This window comes from Hipposideros armiger, unplaced genomic scaffold (genome assembly GCF_001890085.2).
Source record: "Hipposideros armiger isolate ML-2016 unplaced genomic scaffold, ASM189008v1 scaffold_553, whole genome shotgun sequence".
Taxonomy (NCBI): domain Eukaryota; kingdom Metazoa; phylum Chordata; class Mammalia; order Chiroptera; family Hipposideridae; genus Hipposideros; species Hipposideros armiger.
The window spans coordinates 375577-383157 of NW_017731903.1; the positions used below are offsets into that span (position 1 = coordinate 375577).

Here is a 7581-nt window from a genome sequence, read left to right on the forward strand (position 1 = left end):
CCGCTCACGCTGGCTGCTGGCTACACACGGTAGCCCATGGCAACCCCACTGCAGCAGGGGCTGCAGCCTATGCCATCACCGGCGACCCACGGCAGTGCAGCTCCAGGTTGAGCTGTTGTTCAGCATCTTAGCTGTAGAGGGCAGTGTCACTGGCCCTCACATGTGGGATCCAAACCAGGGCCCTCTGGTGTCCTAAGCCAGCTCTTAACCAACGCGCCACTCGGCCGGCCCTCATCATCCCTTATTATTAACATCTTGCATTAGTGTGGTACATTTGTTATGATTGATGAGCCAATGTTGATAAAAAATTATAAACTAATGTCCATAGTTTCCATTGGGGGTCGCTCTTTGTACTGTACATCCTACGGGTTTTAACAAATGTGTAATGACATGTTCCCACCATTACAGTATCATGCAAGATAGTTTCACTGCCCTAAGAATCCTCTGTGCTCTACCTATTCATCCCTCCCTCCCTTCTAACTCCTGGCAATCACTGATGTTTTCTCACTGTCTCCATAGTTTTGCCTTTTTCAGAATGTCATATAGTTGGAATCACAGTTTGTAGCCTTTTCAGATTGACTTCTTTCACTTAGAAATGTTCATTTAAGGTCACTTCGTGTGTTTTCGTAGCTTGATAGTTCATTTCTTTTTATCACTGGGATGAAGACTTTTTAATTGCATTAATGTGTGTTTTGAGAAAGGGAGGGAAGCGTGTGTCTTGTAGACAGAGCTGGAAGCCTGAGCAGAAGCTCCCAGCCCAGGTGAAGGAGAAGGGCTATCAATCGAAAATGGGGCGAGAGGGGTAATGAAAAGGGAAGAGGAGTGGCCTGATAGGATCTGTGTTTTCACAATATCGCTCTAGGTCAGCAGTGAGAAGTGCTGGGGAGAAACAGTAAGCCAGACAGCAGCTGGGAATTTTGAGGCCCAGCCTCCTTTCTTAGAGATGTGTTTAAAGACTGCTTCCCGGAGAAGACAATTTTGTTGGTCTAAATTCTAACAATGGTTGTGGTTACCATTTTAACAATACATATCCTTCAGATTAGCATATTTTTAAATTACTTTTAATAAACATTATATTCTTCATGCAAATTAATTACGAGTCAGGCTCTGACATGCAGACTCATCTGCATGATTTTTGTTGTTGTTGTTACTGTTACTATTGTTTGGTTTAAAATGGGTTTGTCCCTTGGCATTATTTACTTAGCAATTTTTTAATAAATTTATTTTTTTAATGTAAATGTGCATCACATTAAAATTTACTATTTTAACTATTTACAAATTTACAATGCAGTGGCATTAAGTACATTCACATTGTGCAATCGCCACCATCCATCTCTAGAACTTTTTTATCATCCTCAACAAAAACTCAACCCACTATACACTAACTCCCCATTCTCCCCTCTCCCAGTCCCTGGCAACCACCTTCCTTCTTTCTGTCTCTATGAATTTGATTACCTAGGTTCCTCATATAAGTGGAATCATACAACATTTGTCCTTCTGTGTCTGGCTTGATTCACTTAATGTAATGTCTTCAAGGTCCATCCATGTTGTAGAAAGTGTCACAATTTCACTCCTTTGTAAGACTGAATAATATTTCATTGTATGTACATACAGTGCTTCCACTTTGGGACTGTTATAAGCAAACCTATGAACATTCATGTGCAAGTTTGTGTGCAGACCTATTAATATGTTTGCACTTCTCTTAAGTTGATACCTAGAAGTGGAATTGCTGGGTCCTATCATAACTCTGTTTAATCTTCTGAGGGACTGTCAGACTGTTCTCCAAAGCAGTTGCCCCACCAGCATATATGAGGGTTCTGATTTCTCCACATTTTCTCCAACCTTGCTATTGTTCATGTTTTCATTCTAGCAATCCTAGTGAGTATGAAGTGCTATCTCGTTATAGTTTTGATACTCATTTTTTTAATGGCTAATCTTGATGAGAAACTTTTCATGTGCTTTTTGGTCATTTGTATATTTCTTTGGAGAAATATCTATTTACATCTTTTGCCTATTTTTAAATTGAGATACTTGTCTTCATTGTTGAGTTGTATAAATTCTTTATATATTCTTTCTTCTACTACTTGTGTGATTACATTTTTAACATTTAGATCTCTGGGCCATTTGCATATTTGGTGTAAGAAATGAATCCAATTTTACCTTTGCCCAAATAGTTCTCTAGTTGTGTCAATACCATTAACAAAAAATGTCTATTTTTTTTCCTCAGTAATTTGAGATGCCACCTTGTTATATACTAAATTTCCACACTCTGGTCTTTCTATCCTGTTCTTCTGGTCAATCTATTCATGTGCCAGTATCACTGTCTTAATAGTATAGTATATTTATATTTATAGTATATTTTAATATTGGCATTTAATATTAATATTTATAGTATAGTTTAACACCTAATAGGACTAGTGTCCCTTCATTGCTTTTCTTTTTCAAAAGTTTCCTGGCTATTCTTGCATGTTTATTTTTCTATATGAACTTTAGAGTGCACTTGTCTAGTGCCAGAAAAAAAAATACTTGTTAATATTTTTTTTTCACTTGCATTAAACTTAGAAAGTAACTTAGAACTGACATTTTTATGCTGTTGAGTTCTTCTATCCAAGAACAAGTTTACATTTCCCATGTGTCTAAGTCTGCATCTCTATCTTTTGGGATGCTTTAAAGTTTTCCTCATATAGGATTTGCACATTTATTATGTTTATTTCTAAGTATATTATCTTTTTATGTTGCATTGTAAATGGAGCTTTCACTTTCATTTTATCTTCTAATTGGTTATTATTTTTAGATATGAAGGGTATTGATTTGTGTATGTTAATTTTGTATATTGCTAATTTACTGAATTTTTTTATTGTTTGAGTTAGCTTTAAAGTAGATTGTTTTGGAATTTCCAGATATGCCATATCATCTGCATATAGAGATAGTTTTACCTCTTCTTTTCCAATTCTTATGCTCTAATTCTTTTCCTAATTGTATTGGCTAATAATGCCAATACAATGCTAAATAGTATAAATTACGGGCATCCTTGCCTTGTTCCTGATCCCCATTAAGTTAGATGTGAATTTAGAACTTACTTATGCATATATATCATCATGTATAAAAAAATCCACAAATTACTATTTTATTGGGTGTTTTGATTGGGTATCAGGAATAGGTATTGAATTTTGTTTAAAAGCCTTTTCAGGGCTGACCTGGTGGCTCAGTTGGTTAGAGCATGAGCTCTGAGCAACAGGGTTGCCAGTTCGATTCCCACGTGGACCAGTGAGCTGTGCCGAAGCTGAGCGGCCGCTAAGCTGCCAACCGGTGGAAGGATGGCTCAGCTGGTGAGAGCATGTGCTCTTAACAACAAGGTTGCCAGTTTGACTCCCACATGGGATGGTGGGCTGCGCCCCACCACCCCCGACTAGATTGAAAGCGGCAACTAGACTTGGAGCTGAGCTGGTGCCCTCCACAACTAAGATTGAAGAACAACAACTTGACTTGAAGCTGATGGGTTCTGGAAAAACACAATGTTCCTTTCCCAATTCCCCAACTGTTCCCTTCCCCAATTCCCCAATAAAATCTTACCCAAAAAAAAAGCCTTTTCAGCATATTTGGAGAATATGTTGAATTATACTAATGGATTTCCAAATATAACCATTTCTGGTTTTTGTTTTTTTTTTTATTTCCCCCACAACTAGCTAGGTCATTAAGATTTAATTCCTTAACGGGCTATGGAGTTAAGAGTGCAATGTTTTATTTAGTTCTTAAGTGAGATTGATTACAGTTTTCATTTTTGTGCTAGCTACATTAGATTTATATATTAATTTTGCATTTGCTTTACAAAAAGATTTGGCAGTTTTCCTTCCTTTTTTAGTCTCTGAAACAATTTATGCAGTATTGGGATTATCTGACATTTAAAGGTTTGATAGACTTCCCCTATATAAGGTGTATTTATTTAATATGTTTATTATTTTTATGGAAATTGGTCTGTTAATGTTAATGCTTTCTATCTCTACAGGGGTCAATTTTGGTAAACTATCTTGTAAAATTATTCATTTTAATCTGTGTTTTGAAATTTATTTCATTAAGTTGTACAAAAATTGTCATATTTTTAAATTTCTTTTGTTCCAATGGTTATTTCCCTATGCCACTTCCTATTTTGAATTTTTGCGCTTTATTCTCTTTTTTTCTATATTAGCTTAGTTATTGGTTTGTTGTTAATTTTTTCCAAAGAACTATCATTTTAATTTATTATCACTACTATCTTTTGTTTCCTACCTAATTTATACTTTCATGCTTATTATTTCCTTCCTTGAACTTTCTTTTGGTTAGCTTTTTGTTCTTTATTCTAGCTTTTTGAGGAAGCTAAAATTTTAAACAAAAGATAACTATAGCATGCCAACTGTTTTTTAGTAAAAACAAAGTGTTTTGTTTTTACTTCTATTCAAGCTGTGAATCCTATGAACAAAGTTTCTTCTAGAAAATTTTACTGAAAAATCTCCTTCCCGAATTAAGGTTAATGAGATCAATAAATGTACCTGTGACCATGAACCTTGTTTCATATGGCAAATGTGTAGCATAGGGACCGAAGGAGCAATCTACAGCTCTCGATTCTGAAACATTGTCTACACCATACTTTATAAATCTAAAATTTTAGTTAAAATTTTAAACATAAAATTTCAGATAATTGAAGTTAATTATTCCTGAAGAAAATTCTCTGATGATGGCATTCCATTTCATGCTGAGCTTTGACTTAGCATTTATTTTGCCATATAGCCCACTTCTACCAGAAGTTTGGTCCACTTCTACCAGAAAGAGGGCAAGGAGGTTGGGAGGATACAGTTTAGTTTAGGGGTGGCCAAGAGAGAAAGGAATGAGGAGGCAGAGTGAAGTCAGGCTTGAGGTGCAGGGGAAGAACCACTAGTGGTCCAGGGGTCCTGTTACCACAAGCGCTCTGGGTCAGTCCATGGGCCACCTTTTTTCTCATGAGGGGGCCTCTTGGACCTCCAGGTTCCTCCCCAGGTTGCTGCAACCCCGAAGAGCTGCACCCCCGGGACGGGTTGGACTTCTTCCCAGGGTCGCTCCAGCGCTGGGGCCTGGATCCAGGCTCCTCCCGGGGGCTGTCCAACCCTGGGCCTGGTGGGCGGCCTCCGCAGAGGCAGGGGGCTGCCTGTCGGCGGCGGATCTCTGCCAGGGCCTGGGCCGCAGTGGCGAGCTTCCGGGGCATTGGCAGGCGGTGTCCCTGCCCCTCCGTGTGTGCCCTCCGGGCGTATGCGCGCCTCCCCTGGACGAACGCGCAACTGTGCGCTTTAGGACTTGGGCAAATATCCTGGTCATTTACAAATTAAAACACACAGGGCGCGGGGTGGGGTGGGGTGGCGGTTCCTCGTGCGGTTTTACTGAGGAGCGACACGGAGGAGGGACCGCTGAAGACACCCAGGTGGAGGAGGCGGCCGGGGAGGGGACCGTTGGGCGGCGCGCCCGCCTCACGGGGCACCCCCTCTGGCCCCCTGCATCCGGACTGGGGCACCAAGCCCAGCGATTTTGTTTGATTTAGAAGAACACGCGCAATGGGAAATTGGCATTGTTGAGAAATACTTCACATTTGTCAGGAAAAGCACAGAGATTGAATTTAACTATGCGAAACTACTTAGGAATCTTTTGAAGAAATGCCAACTTAAAAAAAAACTGAAGGAGGAAGAATACAGGAATACATCATGTAAAGCTTTCCTTTTCATCTTGTGAGCAAAATGAGCAATCTCACTGGGCAGCATGATCTTATCTTCGAGAACTTGCCCTCACAGGTCACTTTGGAGTTAGTGTGCCGGAGTGGGAATGGCCCTTTCATGGGGCACAGAAGGTACGATCATCTATAGATACTTTCCAGAAGCACCTTACTTAAATCAAGTAAAGGAAGACTTGAGTGAGATGGCAAAAAAAAAAAAAGACAGAGCACGGCAATATTTTGAGAAAATGACACCGACATGGATGTTGTAAAAAGTAGATGTTGGAAGGGCACACCAACAAGCTCAAAAGCTTCACCATTTGGCAGAGGACAGCAAAGTGGATTACTCCTCAGTTCTTCCAGAAATGCATCCATGAGCTGCATGAATACTACCATCCGCATATTTCCAAAATCTTTTAGAAAATACAAGAGATGGAGGAAAGGAGGACAGTGAGAATTGGAGAATCAATGGAGACGTGCAGGGGCTGATCAACAGGCAAATAGCAATCTGTGGGAAGGCTTGGATGGAATTGTAAAGGCAGCTGAATCAACGATCAGAAGAATGCCGCTGCTGGTAATAGAAACTTTGAAGTCAGAGTTTGAGCCTCCTGGAAACATCTGAGATTGCATGTCAGCCAGTGAAATGTACCAGGGATGATAATCGTCTTTCAAATTCCAGAGAAGGCAAGCCGGAGGTCAAACCTGGTAGCAAATCCAAAGGAAAGTTATGTCTGTTCATAAAAATATATAGGACTCCCAAATAGAAGAGGGAATCATTTACTTTGGTGAGTTCATGATCGCCAAACCCCAAATTCACTGCTTCAAAAGACAAAAGTGTAGGCATACCACACCAGAGGATTTCAGCAATCTTCCACCTCAACAAAGAAGAAAAAAGATACAAAGTCAATGAATTAAATAAAGAAATCCAAATGGAGGTGAGGGAAAGAGATGGCATACCAAAGATGAAGAATGACTTGACTGTCTCAAGAATCCTCAGATGGGAGACCCAGCTAGTTTGGATGACAGATAACAAAAGTCAGGCAAAAATATAAAAGAACTGTGACCGGAGGCCCAGAAATTTGAAGTCTGGCTGGCGGAGGTTGAAGGCAGCCTCCCAGCACCTAGAGAATAGGCCTAACGACAGAGTGGAATGTAAAGAAACCCCAAACCCCAAATAACTACACACAGATTGGGAGGGCACAGCTGGCTGTTACGTAGAGGAGCAAAGTCAGGAGAATGAGGTGAAGATCTGGGCACAGATTTTAATAATGAATCTGATAACAAGAAGCCTCTTTCCACCATAGGGACTTGTAAGGGTCTCTACGTATTTGAAGGTCAGAATAAAGGAATCACTTCAGCAGTTAAAGCAGAAACATTGTATGTTATAGAGGAAAACAAAGGTGACTCTGCATTTGGAGAAATGAAGATGAAAAGGGTTACATTCCTACATTATTTGTCAAAATTTGTTTGGACAAAAATACCAGTGGCGCTAAGATGTATATTTAATATCCCTTTAAAAACAGAACTGGAGTTGTTTCTTCCCACAACTCTGAGTGTTACAGACAGTTCTTCAAAAAGACTGGATGGGTGGATGGCACCACAGCACATATCTTCATATAGTCACATAGTGGATGTTGGCATCACACACCTGAATTTTCCTTTGCTGGTTTTGACTCTAATCATGTTCCTCTTGCTAAGATGAAGTTTTACATCAAAAGCTGCCAACTACCAATTTACAGCTGTATCATTTGAAATCTGATAAACATTTCTTCTTTTGGCAGCATCTATAAAGAACAGAAAAAAAAACGGATTCTACCTTCTCGCCATTATTTCTGAATAAAAAATATAGCATAATGGGGGTACAGAAG

The 7581-nt window shown here is 39.7% G+C and overlaps 2 pseudogenes; both read left to right on the forward strand.

Annotated features, from left to right (window-relative positions):
* The window catches only part of LOC109371190 (formin-binding protein 1-like), a 15803-nt pseudogene extending 9308 nt beyond the window's left edge, over positions 1–6495 (forward strand).
* An 11-nt stretch (positions 6496–6506) lies between these two features.
* On the forward strand, positions 6507–7219 carry LOC109371187 (formin-binding protein 1 pseudogene; annotated as a pseudogene).
* The last annotated feature ends 362 nt before the right edge of the window (positions 7220–7581 follow it).